The 27,141-nt window shown below is 41.7% G+C and overlaps 1 protein-coding gene across 3 annotated transcripts in view; it reads left to right on the forward strand.

Annotated features, from left to right (window-relative positions):
* Positions 1-27,141, forward strand: part of nrg3b (neuregulin 3b) — a 540,638-nt gene that overhangs the window by 482,182 nt on the left and 31,315 nt on the right. The window lies entirely within an intron of this gene.

The following is a 27,141-nucleotide window of genomic DNA, read 5'->3' on the forward strand; positions in this document are numbered from 1 at the left end:
CATAGGCCTGATCTCTGACAATGATGAGTCAGCCTATAGAGATGAGGTAAGGTCACTGACTTTGTGGTGTCAGGAAAACAATCTCCAGCTCATTATCAGCAAAACAAAGGAGATCACAGGAAGCAGCAGCGGGGATACCACGCCCCCATACACATCAATGGGTCTGCTGTAGAGAGATTTCACAACATCTGGTTCCTTGGTGTCAACATCAGCGATGACTTGACCTGGTCTCATCATCACTCTAACATCTTGGTGAAGGAGGCCAGGAAATGGCTCTTCTTCCTACGCCGATTAAGGAGATTTGGCACGGATTCCAGGATACTCTCTAACTTCTACAGATGCACCATCGAGATTATCCTGTCCGGCTGTGTCAGTGCCTGGTATGGCAGCTGCACTGCCCTCGACCGATTAAAACAGCAGAGCACATCACAAGGTCTGATCTGCAATCCCTGTAGGATCTCTACACAGAGTTGTAGGAGGAGGATCAAACAAATCATTACAGATCCCAGCCACCCATGCCACGGACTGTTTACCAAGCTGCCAGGCAGAAATTACAGGAGTATTCCGTCCAAAACTAACAGGCTACGGGACAATTCAATTCAGGAACCCCTCCTCCCTTCCATCCATAGTCCCATACACACCTGTGACTTGATATCATGCTCATCTGCCAATCATATCATGCACACCTGTCACTTTTACATTGCACTACGGTTGTACAGTTGTATAGTTATTATTATTGATGCATGTTTTTTTGTATAGTGTTATTATTGATAGTTTGTGTTATCTTCTTATATATATATATTATAATTACCAGTACTTTTTTTTAACTTTTAACTGCGCTGTCGGGAGTAGGAAAACCAAGCATTTCATTGCCATAACTTATTGCAAATGACAAAAATCTTTTGAAATTTAATAGCTGGCTATCGTGAACACATCAGATTACTTTATATATATATGTTTATATATTTTTTGCAATGAGTAAGTTTACATTTCTGCCACGCGAAGATGAACATTTATTCCTGATCGATGAAGAGGTCAGAAAACGGTGGTTGGTGGCAGTACATCGAGACATTAACACGTCACAAAGATGTGCAGTACACATTTCATCGCCAGTGACTTCGCTGAGGGAAAAGTTGGAGGACGGTGGTACCTAAAAAAAAGTGTGGTTCCTACAGTCTTCGCATGGAATAGTCACATTCAAAACAGACCTGGTGTTTGGGGAAGTTGACCGAAACCCCCTGCCCCTAAAGAGGAAGACGAGGCGAGAAATGTTCGCTAACAACGATGGACTATACAGTCTCTGATCCAATCTAGAGGCATGATTACTGTGCAGGCCCTGATCCCGCAGCTATGGATATGGCCTTAATAATGGCGAACCAGGAGCAAGCAAGAGAAATCCAGGAACTTTGAACAAAGCTGGAAAACCAGAAAACACAACACCACTTTCGTGTACAGTGCTTTACTGGGATCTGACGAAGACAGGTTTTTACACAAGGTACAATTATTGTTTACTCTCCAGTAGGGGTGGAGCCGAACCCGAATACGGTTTTCGGAAAGGCACAAATAACGTTTTTACAAACAAAATATTTGTATTTGGGAACAAGAAAACAGTTATATCAAAAAGCTGCGTTTTCTCATGAGAAACATGCCGGGATGAGTGAGTGAGTGACGTTCAGTCGGGGGAGGGAAAAATAATAAAAGCGGTAACTGACACAGGCTGCTCCACACATCTCCATTCTCCACACAGCAACAGAGAGCGCTCAGTATTTTATTAGTTGTTGGTTAACCATGGATGAGTTGGCTGTTATGTTATTTTATTTTCAATGACGTTCCTTGTTACATGTTCATTCTGTCGGTTCGGCGTCCTCCAACAAGGAGGGGTGGTGGGGTTCATAATGTTCACAAATGGTATTTATTAGTTGTTGGTTCAACCATGGATGAGGTAATGGTTGTTAGGTTATTTTCTTTTCAATGACGTTCCTTGTTACATGTTCATTGCTGGATTTATGGAAAAATATCAACCAATATTTCCATATCCATAATTATTATAATAGATTTAATTAAAGAATACTTACACTATAACGAATATTAAAAGTGTAACGCAAAAATAAAACGGAATCTTTACGCCTATTTTGAATTTTACTCGAATACAAATACAAATACTTTTCCCCCCTTAACAAATACAAATACAGATACAAATACTGGCTGCTTTGCACACCCCTACTCTCCAGCAATCCAAAGGTCCTCCTGTATCTCCTACCGTGGTATTCAAAACTAGGACAAAATCTTACCAACAGTAAGTCTACTGAATGAATATTGTATTAGCATTAGTTATGCACTGCAGTGTAGAAACAGTTTTAAAAAACTAAATTGCAGTAAAAAGATTAAGTATAATAAATATCTGAAAGAATCAGAATGCTAAGACTATTATAGGCTGCAACATTAGTTAGCTTCTAGTGCTTCTTGATACATATAGAAGATGGACAATCATAGTAATGTGTGTAAGTAGACAACCCCATTTCATCCAAAGCTATTTGGTCTTCCTTAAAGCAAATACTCAAGGTTGTGTAACTGCACGTAACTGCTACTAGACACCATCTTCCCTACTCCTGCAGAGTGTTTTCTTACAAGTCGCACAGTACCTTCAAGGGCATGTTGGGAATGTCAGCATGGTGGGAATGTCCTTACGTATCCCAGATCATGGCCATTATGGTGGATGAGGGCTATCTCGTGGAGGATCTTGTTCCATGCAAGGTCTGTCGGCCAGCTTTTCTGCCGCGGCGCACACAGATGCCAGCGCATGAGGTTAGGGAGACCCAATCCAGCCGGGCTAAGGGTGCATGTCAAAAGAATGATTCAGAGAGTGAACAAGCACAAGCTGTGACCGTCTCAGGCAGCATCAACCAACTATTTGTGTTGTCACACTTGATGGTCAACAATCAAAATTGACCTTTGGTGAGAGCATGGGCCAAGCCAGTGTAAATGTTTTGGGTCGCTCTGATTTGGAGCAATCTTTAGGGAGATGCTTTGGTGATCCATGCATTATTTGTTAAAGACATCCAACTGCATGTTTAAGTAATAACTACATGTAATGAAATGTTTATTGGATATTACCTGATTTTGTGCCTATGAATAGGCTGTAGGTTACATTACAAATGTCAAAATATGTATAATTTGTTGATGAAATGTATCAATAACTTGTAATGCTGCACAGCATACAGTGAGGGAATTTTCTTTTGATCCCCTGCTGATTTTGTATGTTTGCCCACTGATGTTTCTGGGATGAGTTTTGATTTGAAATGGATTGAAGAGGGGCTTGATCCTAGTTCAGCGATTTGTTTTGTTTTCTAATTCACTTTTATATATATACAAGGAAATCATAATTGAGACCAAGGTCTCATTCACAAGGGAACACTAAACAGGATTTACAAAATAAATACAATTTACAAACAATCACAATACATAGTGAGAGAAAAATATTTGATCCCCTGCTGATTTTGTATGTTTGCCCACTGACAAATGTTCAGTCAATAATTTCAATGGTAGGTTTATTTGAACAGTGAGAGACAGAATAACAACAAAAGAATCCAGAAAAACGCATGTCAAAAATGTTATGAATTCATTAGCATTTTAATGAATGAAATAAGTATTTATCCCCTCTGCAAAACATTACATAGTACTTGGTGGCAAAACCCTTGTTGGCAGTCACAGAGGTCAGACGTTTCTTGTAGGTGGCCACCAGGTTTGCACACATCTCAAGAGGGATTTTGTTCCACTCTTCTTTGCAGATCTTCTCCAAATCATTAAGGTTTCGAGGCTGACGTTTGGCAACTCAAACCTTTAGCTCCCTCCACACATTTTCTATGGGATTAAGGTCTGGAGACTAGCTAGGCCACTCCAGGATGTTAATGTGCTTCTTCTTGAGCCACTCCTTTGTTGCCTTGGCCGTGTGTTTTGGGTCATTGTCATGCTGAGGGAAGGAGGTTCTCACCCAAGATTTGACGGTACATGGCCCCGTCCATCGTCCCTGTGATGCGGTGACGTTGTCCTGTCCCCTTAGCAGAAACCCCCCCCCAAAGAATTATGTTTCCACCTCCATGTTTGACAGTGGGAATGGTGTTCTTGGGGTCATAGGCAGCATTCCTCCTCCTCCAAACATGGCGAGTTGAGTTGATGCCAAAGAGCTGGATTTTTATCTCACCTGACCACCTGACACGTTCACCCAGTTCTCCTCTGAATCATTCAGATGTTCATTGGCAAACTTCAGAAGGGTCTGTACATGTGCCTTCTTGACCAGGACCTTGCGGACGCTGCAGGATTTCAGTCCTTCATGGCGTAGTGTGTTGCCAATTATTGGTTTGGTTTCTATGGTCCCAGCTTCCTTGAGATAATTCACAAGATCCTCCCATGTAGTTCTGGGCTGATTCCTCACCGTTCTCATGATCATTGCAACTCCAGGTGAGATCTTGCATGGAGCCCCAGACCGAGGGAGATTGACAGTTCTTTTGTGTTTCTTCCATTTGCGAATAATCGCAGCAACTGTTGTCACATTCTCACAAAGCTGCTTGGCGATGGTCTTGTAGCTCATTCCAGCCATGTGTAGGTCTACAATCTTGTCCCTGACATCTTTGGGCAGTTCTTTGGTCTTCGCCATGGTGGAGAGTTTGGAATCTGATTGATTGAGTGCTTCTGTGGACAGGTGCCTTTTATACAGGTAACAAACTGAGATTAAGAGCACTCCCTTTTAAGAGTGTGCTCCTAATCTCAGTTTGTTACCTGTATAAAAGACACCTGGGAGCCAGAAATCTCTGATTGAGAGGGGATCAAATACTTATTTCACTCATTCAAATGAAAATCCATCCTTCATCTTCCGCTTATCCGGGGCCGGGTCGCGGGGGCAGCAGTCTAAGCAGGGATGCCCAGACTTCCCTCTCCCCAGACACTTCCTCCAGCTCTTCCGGGGGGACACCGAGGCATTCCCAGGCCAGCCGGGAGACATAGTCCCTCCAGCGTGTCCTAGGTCTTCCCCGGGGTCTCCTCCCGGTGGGACGGGACCGGAACACCTCCCCAGGAAGGCGTTCCGAAACAGATGCCCAAGCCACCTCAGCTGATGTGGAGGAGCAGCGGCTCTACTCATGACTCATGACCATAGGTGAGAGTAGGAATGTAGATTGACCGGTAAATCGAGAGCTTCGCCTTACGGCTCAGCTCTTTCTTCACCACGACAGACCGATACATCGACTGCATTACTGCAGAAGCTGCACCGATCCGTCTGTCAATCTCCCGTTCCATCCTTCCCTCACTCGTGAACAAGACCCCTAGATACTTAAACTCCTCCACTTTAGGCAGGCACTCTCCACCAACCTGAAGTGGGCAAGCCACCCTTTTCCGACTGAGGACCATGGCCTCGGATTTGAATGTAATGATTTTCATCCCCACCGCTTCACACTCGGCTGCAAACCGTCCCAGTGCATGCTGAAGGTCCTGGTTAGAAGGGGCCAACACGACAACATCATCTGCAAAGAGCAGAGACAAAATTGTGTGGTCCCCAAACCTGACACCCTCCGGCCCCTGGCTGCGCCTAGAAATTCTGTCCATAAAAACTACGAACAGAACCGGCGACAAAGGGCAGCCCTGCCGGAGTCCAACATGCACTGGGAACAAGTCTGACTTACTGCCGGCAATGCGGACCAAGCTCCTGCTTCGGTCGTACAGGGACCTGACAGCCTTTAGCAAAGGACCCAGGAACCCATATTCCCGAAGCACCCTCCACAAGATGCCGCGAGGGACACAGTCGAATGCCTTCTCCAAATCCATAAAACACATGTGGATTGGTTGGGCAAACTCCCATGAACCCTCCAACACCCCGTAGAGGGTATAGAGCTGGTCCAGTGTTCCACGGCCCGGACGAAAACCACACTGTTCCTCCTGAATCCGAGGTTCTACTATCGGCCGTATTCTCCTCTCCAGAACCCTGGCATAGACTTTCCCGGGGAGGCTGAGAAGTGTGATCCCCCTATAGTTGGAACACACCCTCCGGTCCCCCTGTTTAAAAAGAGGGACCACCACCCCGGTCTGCCATCCCAGAGGCACTGTCCCCGACCGCCACGCGATGTTGCACAGGCGTGTCAACCAAGACAGCCCCACAACATCCAGAGACTTGAGGTACTCAGGGCGGATCTCATCCACCCCCGGTGCCTTGCCACCGAGGAGTTTCTTGACCACCTCTGTGACTTCAGCCCGGGTGATGGACGAGTCCACCTCTGAGCCCTCATCCTCTGCTTCCTCAATGGAAGACGTGACAGCGGGATTGCGGAGATCCTCGAAGTACTCCTTCCACCGTCCGACGACATCCTCAGTTGAGGTCAACAGCTGCCCACCTCTACTGTAAACAGCGTTGGTAGGGCACTGTTTCCCTCTCCTGAGGCGCCGGATGGTTTGCCAGAATCTCTTCGAGATTCCCAGTGCATGTTGGACTCCGGCAGGGCTGCCCTTTGTCGCTGGTTCTGTTCGTAGTTTTTATGGACAGAATTTCGAGGCCAGCCGATAGTCCTTCTCCATGGCCTCACCGAACTCCTCCCAGGCCTGAGTTTTTGCCTCCACAACCACCCGGGCTGCAGCCCGCTTGGCCTGTCGGTACCCGTCAGCTGCCTCAGGAGTCCCACAAGCCAACCAGGCCTGATAGGACTCCTTCTTCAGCTTGACGACATCCCTTACTTCCGGTGTCCACCACCGGGTTCGGGGATTGCCGCCTCGACAGGCACCGGAGACCTTATGGCCACAGCTCCGAGCGGCCGCTTCGACAATGGCGGTGGAGAACATGGTCCACTCGGACTCAATATCTCCAGCCTCCCTCGGGATCCAGTCGAAGCTCTGCCGGAGGTGGGAGTTAAAGATCTCTCTGACAGGAGACTCGGCCAGACGTTCCCAGCAGACCCTTACAGTACGCTTGGGCCTGCCGAGTCTGTCCAGCTTCCTCCCCCGCCATCGGGTTCAGATCAGGATGGGCCGTTCCTCCCAATCACGCCCCTCCAGGTGTCACTGTCGTTGCCCACGTGGGCGTTGAAGTCCCCCAGTCGAACGATAGAGTCCCCAGTCGGAGCACTTTCCAGCACCCCTCCCAGAGACTCCAAATGAAAATCAATTTATAAAATGTTTGACGTGTTTGTTTGTCTGCATTTTTTCCCTTTCTCTCACTATTCAAATAAACCTACCAATAGAATTATAGACTGATGATTTCTTTGTCAGTGGGCAAACATACAAAATCAGCAGGGGATCAAATACTTTTTTCCCTCACTGTACACACATGCATGCATGCATGCATAAAACAATAAAAACCTTAACAGTTTTGAGAGTATCAGTTTAATCTTTACAGTGTCTGACTTCTAAACATCTTTAACTGGAGATACTATAGGGAGGTTGGACTGTTAAACATTGCAATATTGTTTATACTAAATCATATAATTCACGTAAATTCCACAATGAAACAGCTGTTTCTTCAACCAATAAACAGTCTATGGACAATGCTACGGATAGTATTCAACACTTCTGCGGCCTCTGGTGCAGAGATTTCCTCATGCTGTTTATTCTCCTTAGATGCGTAGCCAGCTATGTATCTACCCGTAGCCTACCTATGAATACAAGCTAACACACTTTGAAGGCGCGCTCCTTCCATTGTGTTGACAGACTGCACCAACCATCATTACAACTTCATTGATATATTTACATATGGACATCAAACTAACAAACTAAGCCCACCTTTGACACCTTTGCCTCGATAGCTAGCAAACCAGAATGCAAACTGTTCGATAACTTGTTTTTTGACTGCTAGCTGGCTATCTACTTGCAGTAGTAATGTTAGCTTGTAAATAGCTACGTTAGACAGCACCGTACATTTGTTACGTTATGTTTTTAGCTGGCTATATGTTAACCTGTATGAAAATCCAGAATAGCCTAAAATGGCAATACTGACACAATCATGTTGGGGAAAAATACCACAAGCTTATTTGCTTACCTTCAATTACTTACTGCCAGCGAGGAGCAAAACGGGCAAACTGAAAAAAAAAATTGACTGGACGACCCATTTATGGTCAATACATTGACATAGGCTACAGGTTTATACAAGTGATGGGCAGTTCACGAACGATTCGTTCGTTTTGAAAAAATATTTTTAGTGATTCGGGTCCTTCTAGTAACTCGGCATATTGCATAATTAATTCGAACATTTGGCAGCGTATTTCTACCACATGATCACTTGCTTCATACCGTTCCTCCAGCTCAGTTATCCGATCTATGTACGTTGGCAGAGAACATTTGATCAAAGCAGGAACATCTTAAACACATGTTTATAACTGATAATTGAACGCAGACTATAATAAGTAATATAGTTAATTACTGATGTCATGACCAACACAGATGAAAACAAGCATGGAGCCTTTGTGTAAGTAAAAAATACTTTTCATTTGGACGACTGACAGCAGAGTTCCACCCAACCATGGAATACGCTGTTAGGTTTACTGTTTGCAAAGAGAAGTTGATCAAGGAAGTAGCATTATAAAGACATGTTTATAACATATAATTGGACACATAGGCATAAAAAATGGATGTAGTAGTTGATTTCTTATTGTATTGATAAACACACATGAAATCATACACTGAGCCTTTGCTTAGGTAGAAAAGACTTGTGAACGACTGACTCATTCATTTTTATCATTCAATTGAACGATTGTTTCGTTCATTACTGACTCAAATGAATGAAATGACTCAATATTCAAACTTTTTATTGAACACCTTGACAAGATCCGAGTCAGTAGAGTTGAAATTCCCATCACTAGTCTACACAAACTCAGAACTTGTGATTGGTAAATAAACCCATCTTTCAATTGACGTTTGAAATGAAACATAGTTAACCCTAAAATACCTGGAAAAAGTTTACTTTGTTTAGGACTGGTCAATAAAACAGCATTTCTTCTACAGATTATTTTCTTGGTTCTGCACATTTTTCTTTTTTTCCTAGCACTGACAAACCTAAATAAAATTGTACCATACTTACACACTTAACTAACATTATAACTGATAATCAGAAACAAAACAACCCCTGGGGTCACCAGTACCAGGATTGGGAAACACTTTGATAGGCCTAGTGCATTCATACTAAAAAGAAAGTTAGTAAAACCATATACGGTACACAATTTCTGTACTTTGACTGCTTTCTCTCGAACTGCATTGTGGGATTGTTTGAGTTTGCGGATTGTTGACGTGCTGTACGCTGCCTGCGGTCGAATTTACTCTATATTAACTAATTGGTCAAAATTCTATTTTAAGAGTTTTACCAACGCAATATTTTTTATCTGTTGACCTCTTACCCAACTTTACTACACCGGGACTCTTTTTGGACATAACTAATGGAACTACTCACCCCTGAACACACGAGGCTAAGTATCATTACAGTGCCTTATCACTGTAATTGTTGTAGCAACAACATGGAGGAGAACTATCGTCTTCAGTTAAAGATAGCAGAGTTAGAGGCTCGGCTTCTAACGCAAATGTCAGGCAGGGATTATGCTAGTGTAGAAATAGAAAAACTGCGTCAGTGCCACCAGGAAGAAACAACAGTTTTGTTAGCCCCCCGGCCCAGCTCCTGAAGCCGGGCAATAACTTTCTCTTGGTCACTGGGAAGAAATGCTGTCGACCTGAATCGTTGCTAAAACCAACTGAGACTTTCAACAGGTTTTCCCCACTGGAGTCGGATTCAAGGCCCGAGTTGTCTTCGGAAGGGAATGATCGGCAGGCATGTTCTACCGGTGGCCTTGAAAAACTAAAAACTTTAGTCATTGGCGATTCCATTACACGCAGTATTAGACTAAAGAATCAGCCGGCGATCGTACACTGTTTATCGGGGGGCAGAGCCACCGACGTAGCCGCAAATCTGGGGTTGGTGCTAGCAAGGTTTAAAACTGGCAAGTATAGAGAGTACAGAGATATTGTTATTCACGTTGGCACCAAAGACGTTAGGATGAAACAGTCAGAGGTTACGAAGCAGAACATAGCATCAGCGTGTAAATTAGCTAGAAAGATGTGTTGGCATGGAGTAATTGTCTCTGGCCCCCTCCCAGCTAGGGTTGGTGACGAGCTCTACAGCAGACTTGCGCAACTCAATCACTGGCTGAAAACGGAGTTCTGCCTGTCGCAGGAGGTGGAGTTTGTAGATAACTGGCTTTCTTTTTGGGACTCTCCCAGAAATAGGGCCAGGCCTGATCTGTGAGGAGCGACGGACTCCATCCTAGCTGGAGTGGTGCTCTTCTTTTATCTAGGAACATTGACAGGAGTCTCACTCCTATAGCCTTAACATGAGATAGGGTGCAGGTCAGGCTGCAGGCTGACATTTGCCAGCCTGCTAGCATAGTGGAGTCTGTCAATAGCATAGCCAGAGTAGTTAGTACAGCTTTACCTATTGCCACTGTGACTCGTTCCAGGTTGAGAAAAGTTGAACTAACAAAAACAACCTTATTAAAATAAAGCCTTCCTCCACCTCGGTCACAAATAAAAATGATTATATCACTTCGCATCTCAAAATGGGACTCCTAAATGTTAGATCCCTTGCTCCAAAGGCAGTTGCAGTAAATTAATTAATCGCTGATCATAAACTAGATGTTATTGGTTTATGTGAAACGTGGCTAAAGCCTAATTAATTCGCTGCCTTAAATGAGGCCTCTCCTCCTGGTTATACTAGTGATCATATCCCTTGTGCATCCCGACAAGGAGGGGGTGTTGCTAATATTTATGACGGTAAATATAAACTTACTCTCAAACATATCACAGTTTCATTCTTTCGAAGTTTTACTCATGAAAGTTAACCAGGCCGATAAATCATTTTACATAGCTACTATTTATAGGCCCCCCGGGCCATACACATTGTTCCTCAATGAGTTTCCAGAATTCTTGTCTAACCTTGTAGTCATGGCAGATAGTATTCTAATTTTTGGCGATTTCAATATCCATATGGAAAACCCCCATGATCCTCTTCAAAAAGCCTTTCAAGCCATAATCGACTCAATGGGTTTCATCCAACATGTCTCAGGTCCAACACATTGCCACAATCATACCTTAGATTTAGTCCTGTCACGAGAAATAGATATTGTAGATCTAATAATTTACCCCCAAAATCCTGGATTATCGGATCACTGTCTTATTACATTTACCGTTAAAACAAGAAATTCACTTGCCCCCCAAACAATGACTTTCAAAAGCCGTACTATAAATTCTCGGATTACAAATAAATTCCTTGATATTCTTACTAGTTCGCTCTTAAATGACAGAGTAAATAAATCTGTAAACGATCAAATCGAGGATCTAAACTCAATACTGCGAAATACATTAGACATAGTTGCACCACTAAAAACTAAAGAAATACGCAACAAGAAACTTGCTCCTTGGTACACCGACAATACTAGAGCACTTAAGCAAGCCTCCAGAAAATTGGAGCGAAAGTGGCGCTCCACCAAGTTGGAAGTATTTAGACTAGCCTGGATAGACAGTACAGTACAATACCGAAAAATCACTCACGTCTGCTCGATCAGCTTATTTCTCCAACCTGATTGAGGCGAACAAAAACAATCCAAAATTTCTCTTTGATACAGTTGCAAAGTTAACAAAAAAGCAAAGCTTAGCATGTGAAGTGGGTCTTCACTTTAGTTGTAATGAATACATGAACTACTTTGATGAAAAGATTGTCACCATTAGAAAACAAATAACTGAATCCCTAAATAGTTATGGTCCTAAAAATCTCGGTTGTCCGGAAAATTTCCGGAGCCTCCCTGATCAGGTGTCAATGGGGACACTTGAGTTTTTTGATACCGTATCGCTCGACACATTTACAAAATTTGTAATGAGTTCTAAACCCACAAACTCTCAGCTAGACCCGATTCCTACAAAATTACTTAAGGAGTTATTTCCTGTGCTAGGTCAGCCAATGCTGAACGTAATAAATTGCTCCCTTTCCTCCGGATGTGTACCAAACTCACTAAAAATAGCGAAAATTTAGCCTCTTCTAAAAAAATCTAATCTGGATCCCGACATATTAAACAATTATAGGCCAATATCGAACCTCCCGTTCCTCTCAAAAATCTTAGAAAAATGTGTTTCCCAACAACTGAATGCCTTCCTAAAGAAAAATAACATTTATGAAATACGCCAGTCCGGTTTCATATCCCATCATAGTACTGAGACTGCACTCGTGAAGGTAACAAATGACCTTCTAATGGCCTCAGACAAAGGTTCCGCATCCGTCCTGTTGCTTCTTGATCTTAGTGCTGCTTTTGACACTATTGATCACTCCCTTCTCTTAGAGAGACTGGAAACCAATATTGGGCTACGTGGACATGTTCTAGCCTGGTTTAAATCTTATTTATCTGAAAGATATCAGTTCGTTAGTGTGGATGGCATATCCTCTGACAAGTCAAAGGTATGCTTTGGAGTTCCTCAAGGCTCGGTTCTGGGCCCATTACTTTTCTCACTATACATGCTCCCTCTGGGCGATGTAATCCGAAATCACAATATTAACTTTCACTGTTATGCTGATGACACACAGTTATATATTTCAATGAAGCATGGAGAAGCCCCTAAATTAGCTATTTTGGAAGCATGCGTTTCAGATATTAGGAAGTGGATGACAGAGAATTTCTTGCTCTTAAACTCAAATAAAACAGAAATGCTCCTTTTAGGACCCAAAAAACAAAGAGCGTTGTTAGCAGATCTCACTGTGAACCTCGACGGCTGCATGGTCGTATCCCAAAAAACTGTAAAAAACCTTGGCGTTACCCTTGACCCTGACCTCTCCTTTGAAGAACATATAAAATATGTCTCAAGAGTTGCTTATTTTCATCTTCGAAACATCGCAAAAATTAGAAACTTCCTATCAAAAACTGATGCAGAAAAATTAATCCATGCTTTCGTTACTTCTAGATTAGATTACTGCAATGCTCTTATCTCTGTTTATCCAGACAAATTAATAAATAAACTTCAATTAGTGCTGCACACAGCTGCTAGAATCCTAACTAGAACAAAAAAATTTGAACACATTACTCCTGTCCTGGCATCCTTACATTGGCTGCCTGTTAGGGTTAGGGCTGATTTTAAGGTTTTACTCTTAACCTATAAATCAATACATGGACTTGCTCCTACTTACCTTGCTGAAATGATCCAGCCATATATACCTACACGTAACCTTAGATCGCAAGACGCAGGCCTTTTAATTGTACCTAGAATTTCTAAACAAACAATTGGCGGCAGGGCCTTTTCTCATAGAGCTCCACTCCTGTGGAATGATCTGCCAATTAAGGTTAGAAATGCAAACTCAGTGCAAACTTTCAAGTGTCTACTAAAAACTCATCTCTACAGCACGGTTTATAATTAGGTGTAGCCTGGCCCGGGGGCGTGAAGGTGACCAGTAGGCTTGATACTGTCCACCCTTGCTGTCTTGCCAGGTGGGCTCTCGTCGCCACTGGGATGCCCTCCCTCCAATGCCTTTCGGGGGAAGAGTCACTGGCTTGTTGTTGACTCTCTGTTGCGCACTTGTGCAATTGGGCTCTTCGCTGCTGGCAATTCTCGGCCCTCATTCCGGGGGGTTGCGGTTGGTGGGTGTCCCTTTGGTTGATGCCTGGCAATGTGGGCGGATTGATTTCCTGCCTGTTGGCCTCCCCCAGGTAGGGCCACAATGTCGCCGGACCCCCCCGTCTCAGTTCCAAGGTGTTACGCTGCTATATTATTGTGCTGGGGGATATGAGGAATGCACTAACTTTTCTCAGTTTCCTCCAAGTTTAAATTTTAGGAGGAGATGAGGTCCTGGTCCACAGCTGCGGATTACCTGGTTTGGGGGGCCCGTTGCTGTCCTTGTCCACCTGGTCATACTTCTGACCTAGTCTACAATATTAATTATTCCTATTGGACTCTTAATATATCACCCGACACAGCCAGAAGAGGACTGGTCACCCCTCTGAGCCTGGGTCCTCTCTAGGTTTCTTCCTAAAATTCGGCCTTCTTAGGGAGTTTTTCCTAGCCACCGAAATTCAACACTACTGTTTCTATTCAACACTACTTTTGGGCAATTCCACGCAAATGTCAACCTTGCTGTGAAAAATGTAAGTTATCATAAAAAAATCAAAACCCTTTCTAAGTTGTCCATTTGGATCTGTATTTTATTGTATTGATGTGCTGTCATGTAAGTTTTAAGGAAATTTCTGTTTATTCACCTCAGATAAGGTGTGCACAGATACTAAAATTGCTTTTTTTATACAAACCTATTTCATGCTTTAAAAAGAGGGATCAAAGACTCCTTTAATTATACTTTATGTTGATAGTAAGTATTTTGCAGAAAGACGGGGGCATGACTGAGATATAAATACACTCACTTTGTTATAACTGCATTTCCCTTTAAATTTATAAAGGCTATATTTAGGAAGTGCTGTGTCACGTCCGTAACGATTTAAAGAATAAGTTTAGATTGTATAATCATTATTATTACAATTAATTTGAAACTTTATGTACAAAGCCAAAATATGTCCATTCTAGTTATGATTGACAAATCATCTGACTTAATTGCTCTAAACAACCTAATTATACGTGACGGACGCTTCACATTAAATCATGCATGATTTGACCAGCGCATATTTGTTTAATTAATTAATTCATTTATTTATTTCAAGCAATATAATGACACATAACAAAGGCAATCAAGAAGCATTCTGATTAAATCAATACGAAAAGATAAATTAATCAACTTTACAATATAAATCGATCTATTGCTTGAAATGGAGTGGAAAGAAGTCAAACTTTTATTTAAACTCACCTTGGTCTTTCATCATTTTACTGTTAAAAGAACCCCACACATATATTAAATTGATCTCTATTACTGTACATCAGAACTTTTTAGAAATCAATTAATACTAGTACCATGGAGTGTGCGTGCGCGTGTGTGAGAGAGAGAGAGAGAGAAATATGAGACGCGCCTTCTGTGATGACTCACTTTCTTTCCCGCGCACGCCCTCTGAGGTCAAAGGCAGTTATTTCTGTGGTGGTTGTAGATCTGCGATTTCTGGACAAAATCTCTACTTTATTTGCAGTAATTGGTAAGTAATTTGACATCTAAATGTACATTTTAATTTAGAGTATAAATTTTGTGTATAAATTACATATATAAATATGAACACACTGGCCATGGAATGGCTAATGAAAAAAATCAGTTTAGTTAGCTTTAACAATTTTTTTATTACGAAATTTCAATGTGAACAGCAGTAATTAATACAACAACCAATAATAACATATACATACAATAAAAAATACAATTTATATACATCTCATCCTACAGCGCAATGGCAAAAACTAATACTGAAAGACAATGTACATTCAGAGAGAAAAAGAGGAACAATGAAAATTTCAAGGAAAAGGAAAGGATAAGGAAAAAAGCAGAAAGACAAAGAAAGAAAGAAACACATTCAAACCAAGAGGCAGAAAGAGTCAGGGAGCTTGCTAGACAAAGACAGAGGAAAAGGCGTCTTCTAAAGAAGTCACAGGTTCCTGCTTTGCAGGAGTCTCCACAAAATTCACCTTTTAAAACAAGACAGTCACTAGGCAAGGCTGTAAAACGAGCACTCCAAGCTTTACCTAGCAGCCCTCGAAAAAAATGTATAGTTATAAAAAAAATTGCAACATTACTGTGCCTTCTTCAGGAGAAAAAGAATAATACCACAACTACTACATATGGTCAAGTCAAGGAGTTCTATGAGAGAGATGACATCTCAAGGCAAGCACCAGGGATGAGGGATGTGCTCACAGTCAGAGAGGGAGGAGTAAAAAAGAAAATCCAGAAACGACATTTAACAATGTCTATTCTAGAGGCCTACCGCGGCTTCAAGAGTGAACATCCGGAGTTTATAATTGGGAAATCTAAATTTGCTGAGCTTCGACCATCTCATGTACTCCGGTGTTCAGATACTCAGAGAAATGTTTGCCTGTGCCGTTACCATGTGAATCTTAAATTAGTCCTGGACTGTGTGCAACGTGTCATCCCAAGGCAAGCATTCCAGAGCACACAGGATTTTATAAAAGCTGTGGCCTGCAATCCAGATAGTCCTCACTGCATGTTAGGCCGGTGTGCTGAATGCAGGAGTGGAAAGCTGCTGGAAACCAGTGTTCTTAGTCACATTCCAGAGGAAGACAAAGAAATTAAGGTGACCTGGTACACATGGAAAGCTACCGGAGGGCTGCCAAATAAGGTCCAGAAGAGTGGCACACTAGGTGATGTCCTAGATTTCGTAAAGACAGCAGCTACACAATTTCTGAATCACTGTTTTGTGAAGAGAAATCAAAGCACATTTTTTCAGGCCAAAAGAAAGCAGTCAAAAACTGACAAGGAAACTGTGGTGCTGCAGATAGATTTTGCAGAAAACTATACGGCTGCTTACCAAGATCAGATTCAGTCAGCATATTGGCATCAGAAACAGATCACTGTGTTTCCCTCTGTTCTATGGTCTGATGGAGATCCAGAGTCATATGCCATAGTTAGCGACAGCTTGGAACATGACAAGAGGTCCGTGGCAACGTTCCTCAACAAGATTGTCCTGGACGTTCAAGAAAAACATCCTGCAATGAGAGTGATGCACATTTTTAGCGATGGAGCTGCCTCTCAGTTCAAAAACAAATTCATCTGGTGTTTCATGTCAACCACCTTCAAGGAGTTGTTTCAACTTTAAAAGTGCAGTGGCACTTCTTTGCCACAAGCCATGGCAAAGTTGCAGTGGATGGTATGGGAGCAACAGTGAAGCGTGCGGTTAACACTGATGTCCTCAGCAGACAGGCTATCTTTGTGACAGATGCTTCTTCGTTTGCAGATTCTGCAAAGAAGAGTTGCCCAAACATTAAAATCAAGATGATTACATCCACTGAAATCTCTGATTTTATAGAGCATCATAGGCTGGCTGATAGATGGGCCATTACCACAGCTCTTTCAGGCACTCAGTCAGTTCATCATTTTGAGCCAGTCACTTGGGGAGAAGTGCATCAAAAAATCTACTCTGAGGCAGAACAGTCAAGTGTCCATAGATTTCTGCCCTCAGAAGTCCCGCACAGCTGGAAGTCCCGCACAGCAGTCCTCTGAGCTCCACCCAGCAGCTGCAAGGAACATCAAAACTGGAGACTGTGTCTTGGTCCAATTCAGGGCAAACAAATCTGTCAGACAGTTTGTTGGACTTGTCAACAACCAAGACCAGATGGCACTGGAAATAAGGTTTTTAAGAAGAAATGACAGTACTGGATTTGTCTACATCTTACCTGTGATGGAAGATAAGGCTTGGGTGACACCTGACCAATTGATTGAGACTTTCAACCCAAAAATAGACAACAGAGTGAGGTATCACTTTGGAGAGGCTGTTGTTGCAGAATAGAAAAAGAAAAGTAATCTTATTAATCAACATTTGTCCTTGTTTGGGACATCTTTTTCATTGTTTGTTGTTTTCCCTTGATTGATGCTTTAAATGATTTTAAATTAGATAATTAGAACATATTTTCAATATTTAATGAGATATAAAAAGTTAAGATTCTGTCTGGAATTAAATTATTTATTTTATTATCTTAAATGTATAATGATTCATGTTAATAAGGGATCAATACTGTATTCTTACCTCTTGAATGTTTATGCTTACAGAATGTTTAGCAATAATCAGTTAGATGTTGACCTGTAAAAAAAAAAAAAAAGCTATTATTTATGTTCACAGTTAACAACAATAAATAAAAATACTGTATATTCACTTTAAATGCTTACCTTTTTTTGGGCGTCTCTTTCACACAGATCGTCTTGATCCTCCTGACATCCAAACCAATATAAATGTGGCAAAAACCCTTCGGGCCTAATGAAATGAAGTAATCATTGTGATTTTGACTTAAGACAATAACATTTCAATTATTATTTCAATGCATTGGCTAATTTTGCAATAATGTGGCTATTTTAAAGCACGATTGCGCATTCAACAACGCAAAACGGATATAAACATTGCGATTAGTTTGACACAAAACATAATACTGTTTGTTCTATATAGACACAGGCCAACACACTGCTACAATCAGACAGCGTTTCAATTCACTGACGGGACTGAGGGGAAACCGGTGCTCTTAACTCCGGAGAATATCGATATGATAAACTGCATATATAATGATTATGTATCTTAGCATTATCAATTCCGTATCTTTCGGGGTCTAAAGTAAACACCTTGATGATAAAAACACATTATCAAGCAAGCAATATCATGCCCGAATTGAGTTTTGAACATGCTCACATGCCGGTTACAGTTTAGCAACATGAGAGATATGCGTGAACTAATCTATAACACGGTGATTGTTATTTGTCTGTACTCCTTTATTAAGGGAGTATGGACATATAAACAGACATTTAAATATATTGGTATTAAACGCATTTTCTGAGAATTTATATTTTATGTTTTGACTGCAAATGTCACGTCCATAACGCTGGAATTGCCCTTTTGCTCCTTGGGGTTTAAGGCCGGGTGTCTCTGTAAAGCACTTTGTGACAACTGCTGTTGTAAAAAGGGCTTTATAAATACATTTGATTGATTGAGTGATTGATAGGGTTCCTCAATTAGTCCTCAAAATGGAACCTTTAAATAATTATTTGCAGAGGGTTCAATATAGGCTTCTTCAAAAAAATCCCTGTGTATGGTTCTAACTAGAACACTATACAGTATAAAGCGTCTATCAAGAATTATAATCTAAAGGTGTATCAATCTGCATTAACTTATTTTAGATCAGAAGCATGGTCATTGTACTGTACCCTCTTGAACAATTTTCTTTTTAAATCACCCAGTTTTCCAAGATCCCCTTTTCACATGAAAAAGTAAGCCGACATTATATAAAAAGTATATAATTATATAAATATAGGAATTATATTAAATTAATATGATATACTATAATTATATTTTTTTATTTAAATGTATACATTTTTAATTTAATTTATACATTTTTATTTAAAAGATTACAACATTCATTTTCAGAAATCTATAACTGTGAAAGGTGATCACTTTTGCTGATAGATCCCGGTTATTGATGGGTACAGACCAGGTTTTGCAAACAAAGCTTTCTTAATTTTGGCCGTGTAGGGTTCATGTTAGCTATTTGTCACAGGAGAAGCATCATTACTATAATCGTACAAACCTGATAGGTGTATCACCTAGCTGTACATGCCTTTATGTTGGTCTTTAGTCACAAAGATGTCATGTCCTGCTCCTACTGCTGGCATCCTAGTCATGAGAAATGTTGCATTGGGGAAAGTGAATATCGGACATTACTTCACTGCATAATTATATTGATATATAGCATCCATAATAAAATGTCATATAAAAATGCTGTTTATAAGAAGACTTGTTACAGAATGGTTTGTCATGTTTTGGTAGACATGCGTAGATGTCATAACTAGTCATAGAAAACCGCAATATTTCAATATTTCAAAATGTGTAATTACAGTGTCGTGACCATGTTATGACAGGATATAACATTTTATGTCAGCTGACATGCCCCAACAGTTATGACCTTGTTATGATACTACACTTCAAGTAAAGTGTTACCGAAAATACTGTCACTTTTGGTCTATAAAAACAAAACCATTTCATTAGGTCTGTCTAAGCATTCTTATTTAAGACAATTAGCATAGTCACATGCTCAGGGAAGAGACAGTTTATGAGCAGTCCCATAGTGAAGACTCTCTGGAATAGAGGCTGCCAGCAAGGTACTGCCCAGTACACCAAGCTTCTTGTACCAGGCCACACTGTTGACCTGGGGTGGGATGCATGGCTCACTGAAATAGATCTCGATTTGATCATTTTTTATTTGATTTGTCATCCGTGCAGTACTCTTTTCCAAGAAGTGTGTTGATGTCTGTGGCACTGGCTATCCAACTTCAGCTGGCAGTTGGCTGTTGGCCATTACCATCAGTGGCATCTGTCTGGACATCATCCACATTACTGGCAGTTGGTTCAGGCAGTCTGATTCCTCTACACTTATCTCACATCCCTGATTTCCAGTTAGAAAGGCTATAAATGTTATAGGACACACAACAACACAATCAACAAAGTGTTGGGGGATTGTGTAGCCAATTTTGTTTAGGCTGTGTATATAGCCTACTGGGATGGACAATAGGCTACTTTTCTATTCAGTTGTAATAGTTGTTCTATTATAGTGTTGTCATTCGTATACTATAATATCTAATAGTGTACTAATATAATAAACCTAATAGCTTTTTTAAATTATTCAACATTTACCGGAGTCGGTTGTATGGGAAAATATGCTTTCTGAGTGAGAATGCAACTGCCTCCTTAAATTCCAAAATCTTTTCTGACTCCCCAGGTTTTGGTCTTATGTGCCTTGTCAAGCAGACTGTTTCACAGGGTGCTCCAAACTGGCCCATATCTGCTTGTTGAGCCTCTCAAACATATCACCGGTTGACTTCCAAGATGTGCAACAGTTCTGGATGAGGAGGCAGCAAATTATACTGATCCTTTTCTTTTTAAGCCTACTGTTGAAAAATTGTTGGAAGTAGAAATGGCATATGTGCACCCACCACCTGACATCATTGATGGCCAAATGGAGTGTGTGTCGATAGCAACGCACTGACTCCCACTCAGAAAAGTCTATGACCATATCTATTGCAATATCATGAACACAATCAGTAACTTGGGCCATGCCTCAGTCGTCAGTGGCTGCATTATGTTGGACCGTGATATTGCAGTTCATCTCTCGTCTGAGCTATGTGTCTAAAAAATTGCCCCCTGTCGAGTGTCAGTCAGACAAATGCACTGGTTTTCCAACTGCACGCATTGTTACAGTCTCACTGGAGACAGGTGCACCACCCACGTGACGATTGTTTTTGTGGTTTTCCTGAAGCGCGGGCCCTCACATCTCCCGGATGTGAAAGCAAGGGACTACACACCACTTAGATAGTATTGTCTTTGTCTGTGTGTATTCTGTCTTTTTATGTGTGAATGAGTGTGAAATTATGCATTAGAAAAATAAACAAAAAAGGGAAAAAGAGGCAGTGAAGAAATTATGCTATTAATGACAGTATTCACCACTGACTTGGTAGACATTAATGACTGATCTTAAAAAAGTGTGGTCAAATGAAGTGGCAGGTGACAGTGGTAAAGAACTCAGTTGTCAGAGGTGTCTATGTGTCAGTGATGATGGCTTTTTTGTCTTTTGAAGCTCAAATTTAAAAATGTCCACTTCCTGTTCCTTTTTTTCAACCCTTACAGCAATGATTTTATTTGATGAACATTGTATTTAGGTTTTAGAAACAGCATGAGATAAAGGCACCCCTACACATCCCTCGACAAAGTTCAGTGGAAGCAAGTCTTGCGTTATTGTCACGGTTAGAAGACAGGACCCGAGGCACAGAGAGGTTGTGTGCAACCATTCCTTTTAATGGGGGCCCTACTCCCAGAACGATACTGGGCACCAGCACTAGTGGAGGTTCCACCCACGGAGCAGGATGGGACACCAGGTTAGGAGGAGGCTCCACCCCCAGAACAGGACTGGGCACATGATCCTGTGCAGGCTCCACCCCCGAGGCAGGACGGGACACTGGAAGTACCGGGCTGGGACCTGGCACTGGGAGATCCAGGCTGAGAACCAGCAGTGGAGGTACCGGGCTAGGAACCGGCACCCAGGATTAGGGAGCTGGGACCAGCAGGCAGGAATGAGAGGCCTGGCTGTACATCGCCTCCTCTGCCATCCACAGGTCCGGAGATTGGACCCTCAGTTGCTCTGCCCACCTCCCCTTGCGGCGCTCCAGGGATTTCTCATCGTCCTCCTCTGCCTCAGGTCCAGCCAAGCTCTCCACCACTTTGCCAGATCCTCCAGGTGCTTCTCGTTGAAACTCTCTGGTGGCCGCTGATCCTTTAGCATTGGAGGCAGAAGCATCTCTCTTTCTTCCTCCTCTGCTGTACCCTGGTCTTCCTGCCCCCAGGGCTGCAGGGGCTCCTCGTTAACCAGCCACAAGTGTGGCAACAGGAGCAACTTGTCATACTCCTTTAGGTACTCTGGCTCCCAGAGCTGCAGGGGCTCCTCAGTGAGCCCCCATGAGTGTGGCGGCAGGGGCTCCACACCCAAAAACTGTATGGGGGTCTTCTTCGCTAGTTGCTGGCCATGCCTCTGGGATCATGGCGGGGTTGGCGCTGGTGTCGCCGCTGGGCTGGATCCAGCCTGTGACAATGGATGTACTCTTCTGAGACCAGCTCCTTACCTCTAAGGGGTTCCTCCATTGTCCAACTCTGCTTAGTCCTGATTTGGTGGATTATTCTGTCACAGTTTTAAGACAGGACCTGAGGCGCAGAGAGTTTGTTTGCAAACATTCCTTTTAATAGTTTATTTCCAAAACAACAAAAAGGAGAGGTAGCAACCAAGACCTGAAATGCACAAGGCACAATCAATAATCCACAACATCGTTTAGAAAATGGCAGCTTAAATAGGAGCCCCAATTAGAGGCAAAGCTGCCTCAAATTGGGGACCAACAATAACAAATCATAGAGATGCATAGAAGCATCCCCACAGTCTCAGGCCCTGATATTTATCATTGTGGTGATTAGCTCCACAAGGTGCCTTCTTGGCCATTGGTAAATTAAGTAATGTGGGACTGTGTCTTTCTGTCCTCCTACTCCAAAGTTGTATCTTTTTTATTTACCTTCAGGTTTTGCATTGAGTTGGTGGACTTTTCTTACACCAGTTTTACGTAACATACTTTACATTTGGCGTTTGTTCGGTCAACCTGATCAAAATACTTGCTTTGCTTGCTCACCATGTTCCCAGTTATGTTGAGTCATGTGAAATGAGAGAGCCATGGCCCTTGCAAATGCCATACTTATTTGTATGGTTAAATAATTTAGATCACAACCCTTAGGATAATGTGACAAGAATAGATTACATTTAATTTAGACTTTTTTGTAATCAACTTTTAGTCTAATATATATTACATTTTGAATATTTTTATAACTGCACATCCCTATCTTAGATAAAGTAAAACAAATTAAATGCATTACAGTTCTTGACGTATTTTACTGAAACAGATGAAGATACTGCCTCAAATACAACATTTTAAAGTGTTATAATGCAGTATATGCACATACATTGAATGGATACTGTATATGGGTGGTTCACATAAGCCTGAAAATATTTTTTAATTCAATTATTTGGCCTGAAAATGTAGTTGTTATTCTGACTTTTAGATTTCCCCAAATGTATGTGGTCTTTTAGATTTGATATTGGAATCTGAATATAAAATTGTCATGAGAGACATGAAAATGGGGTATACTTTTCTTTAAAAACTCACTTAATCATTACTATCTTGAGATCCAGCATTTCTCTGTAGAAATTCATTACATTATGTATTATTTTTCTTAATCATCATGCAACGTCAGACATTGCTTCTCAATCTTTCAATATATTTTACATACATTTTGAAATACCCTGTTATAGATCTAAGAAAAATGTACATGGGTTACGTTGAGATTTTTATGATTTATCACCAACAAAGCCTTTTTTTGGTCACAATTCCAAATGTCACACCAAATTATATAATGTCACACCATAGGATAAACCACACCACACTACAATTTGTCAATGCAAAAACTGATATAAAATGAATTTAACATTCAAACAAAAACTGTTTAAGAACAATCACACAAAGGGGTGAAAGACTGTGCCACTAAACATTGTATAGCACTGAGGAACACACTAATAAAGAATACTATCACAAGTAATTGTTAACAGTAAGACTATGGAGATTGCTGAAATTACTGGAATTGGGTTAAGAATTGTCCAAGGCATTATTAAAACCTGGAAGGACAGTGTTGAACTGTCAACTTATAAATGTCAGAAAAAAAGCTTGAATGACCATGATCAGAAATCACTTAAATGTGTGGTTTAAAAAAACAACAGTAGAACTCACAGCCATGTTTAATAGAGAAAGTAAGAGCATTTCCAGACGTACAGTGCAATGAGAACTCCCAGGATTTGGACTGAATAGCTGTGTGGCCACAAGGAAATCACTTGTTAGTGAGGCTAAACAGAAAAATATTCATTTATCTAGGGAGCATAAAGATTCGACTCAGGAGCAATGGAAAAGGGTCATGTGGTCTGATGAGTCCAAATGTATCCTATTCCAGAGCGATAGGTGTGTCAGGGTAAAAAGGGAATCGTATGAACCAATGCACCCATCATACATGGTGCCCACTGAACAAGCCTATGGAGGCAGAGGTTCTGAGTCTGAGGTTCCTTCAATTAGTCAGGTCTAGGCTCAGCAACATTATGTGGCAATAATATGAAGTCAGCTGAGTACCTGAATGTTCCGAATGACCGATCAATGGATTTTTTTCTTCCTTGGTGGCACGGGCATATTCCAGAACAACAATGTCAGGATTCATCGGGCTGAAGTTGTGAAAGAGTGGTTCAGGGTGCATGAGAAATCATTTTCCCACATGAATTGGTCACCAGAGAGTCCTGAACTTCGCCCCATTGAACGTCTTCAGGATCTGCTGGAGAAGACTTTAAGGAGTGGTTCGACTCTCCCGTTGTCAATACAAGATCGCAGCCAAAAATGTATGCAACTCTGAATGGAAATAAATGTTGTGACATTGCATAAGGTTGTCGATGCAATGCCACGGCGAATGCGCGGCCGAATCCAAGGCGGTTCAATTATATATTAGCGTGTGTTGGGGCCAGACAGTGTATTGATTACTCATAACTCCACCTAAGTAAATCTATTATAAGAACACGGTTAGGTTATTTGAATTTAGGTTATTTCTGATTTCATAAAACATTCATTTAATACAGGGCATAAGTTCATTTTAGTAAATGAGTTCAACAACAAGTGAAGGATAATCGGATCGGATTAGCAAGGCATTCAAGGCCGGCCCGCCAATAAAACTAGGCTTCAGCTTATTCCACTTGTTTCATTGTGATGATAGGCAAAACATTATTTTATAAAGGACAAAACAAACTTTAAGCTTAGCTACCAGTTACAGTATCTCACAAAAGTGAGTACACGCCTCACATTTTTGTAAATATTTGAGTATATCTTTTCATGTGACACTGAAGAAATGACACTTTTCTACAAAGTAGTGAGTGTACATCTTGTATAACAGTGTAAATTGGCTGTCCCCATTTTCCCTCCCCGGTTTCATTTGTTTGGTTAGTGTTACAAGGTCTCAGGTGTGAATGGGGAGCAGGTGTGTTAAATTTGGTGCTCTCACACTCCCTCATACTGGTCACTGGAAGTTCAACATGGCACCTCATGGCAAAGAACTCTCTGAGGATCTGAAAAAATGAATTATTGCTCTACATAAAGATGGCCTAGGCTATAAGAAGATTGCCAAGACCCTGAAACTGAGCTGCAGCACGGTGGCCATGACCATACAGCGGTTTGACAGGTCAGATTCCACTCAGAACAGGCTTTGCCATGGTCAACCAAAGAAGTTGAGTGCACTTGCTCAGCGTCATATCCAGAAGTTGTCTTTGGGAAATAGATGAGTGCTGCCAGCATTGCTGCAGAGGTTGAAGGGGTGGGGGGTCAGCCTGTCAGTGCTCAGACCCGTACGCCGCACACTGCATCAAATTGGTCTGCGTGGCTGTCATCCCAGAAGGAAGCCTCTTCTAAAGATGATGCACAAGAAAGCCCGCAAACTTACTGGATTACTGGAACCATGTCCTGTGGTCTGATGAGACCAAGATAAACTGATTTGGTTCAGATGGTGTCAAGCGTGTGTGGCAGCAACCAGGTGAGGAGTACAAAGACAAGTGTGTCTTGCCTAAAGTCAAGCATGTTGGTGGGAGTGTCATGGTCTGGGGCTGCATGAGTGCTGCCGGCACTGCGGAGCTACAGTTCATTGAGGGAACCATGAATGCCAACATGTAGCAGGGATCATGAGCAGAGCATGATCCCCTCCCTTCGGAGACTGGGCTGCAAGGCAGTATTCCAACATGATCCAACATGATGACCCCAAACACACCTCCAAGATTACCACTGCCTTGCCAAAGAAGCTGAAGGTAAAGGTGATGGACTGGCTAAACATGTCTCCAGACCAAAACCCTATTAAGCATCTGTAGGGCATCCTCAAACGGAAGGTGGAGGAGCGCAAGGTCTCTAACATCCACCAGATCCGTGAGGTCGTCATGGAGGAGTGGAAGAGGACTCCATTGGCAACCTGTGAAGCTCTGGTGAACTCCATGCCCAAGAGGGTTAAGGCAGTGCTGGAAAATGATGGTGGCCACACAAAATATTGACACTTCGGTCCCAATGTGAACATTTCCATTTAGGGGTGTACTCAATTTTGTTGCCAGCGGTTTAGACATTAATGGCTGTGTGTTGTGTTATTTTGAGGGGACAGCAAATTCACACTGTTATACAAGCTGTACACCCACTACTTTACATTGTAGCAAAGTCTCATTACTTCAGTGTTGTCACATGAATAGATATAATCAAATATTTACAAAAATGTGAGGGGTGTACTCACTTTTGTGAGATACTGTATATAATACAAGAATAAATTGCTAGTTCAAATGAATAAGTATTCTATGTGTCGGAAAATATAGTACATATATGATGTGATGAATGGATGAAGTGACAAGCAAAACCTATCACACATTATGTTATAGTGTCACACCACATGAGGTATCATGCACAAGATTGGGCCTTGTGGTTATGCGCTAGCAACTTAGAAGCATACCCACTGCAACATGGTGTTAGAAATCGGCCGTTTCATATAGTGGTTGTAATAATTATCACATACCTGTTTGTCAAGGGAGAGAGAAATTACATTATTTATTGCAGCATTAGAAAGTCTTGTTCATGAGGTTACGGACCTGGTCTTCCTTACACAACCTCAATCTCATCTCACTCAATCTCTTCAGAATCAGACTCTCAAATTAAAATCTGTGCCATTATTCTGGACCTTATTGAGGAGAGTTACATTTATTTTCCTTTGTGACTGGGACAGTCACACCACATGAGCGTTTTCATGTTTGGTTGAATATTTTGAAAAAAGTAACTGATAAATTGCATGAATGTTCAGTGTGTTCACATAAACAGCA

The sequence above is a fragment of the Esox lucius genome, chromosome 5 (genome assembly GCF_011004845.1).
Source record: "Esox lucius isolate fEsoLuc1 chromosome 5, fEsoLuc1.pri, whole genome shotgun sequence".
In the NCBI taxonomy this organism is placed as follows: domain Eukaryota; kingdom Metazoa; phylum Chordata; class Actinopteri; order Esociformes; family Esocidae; genus Esox; species Esox lucius.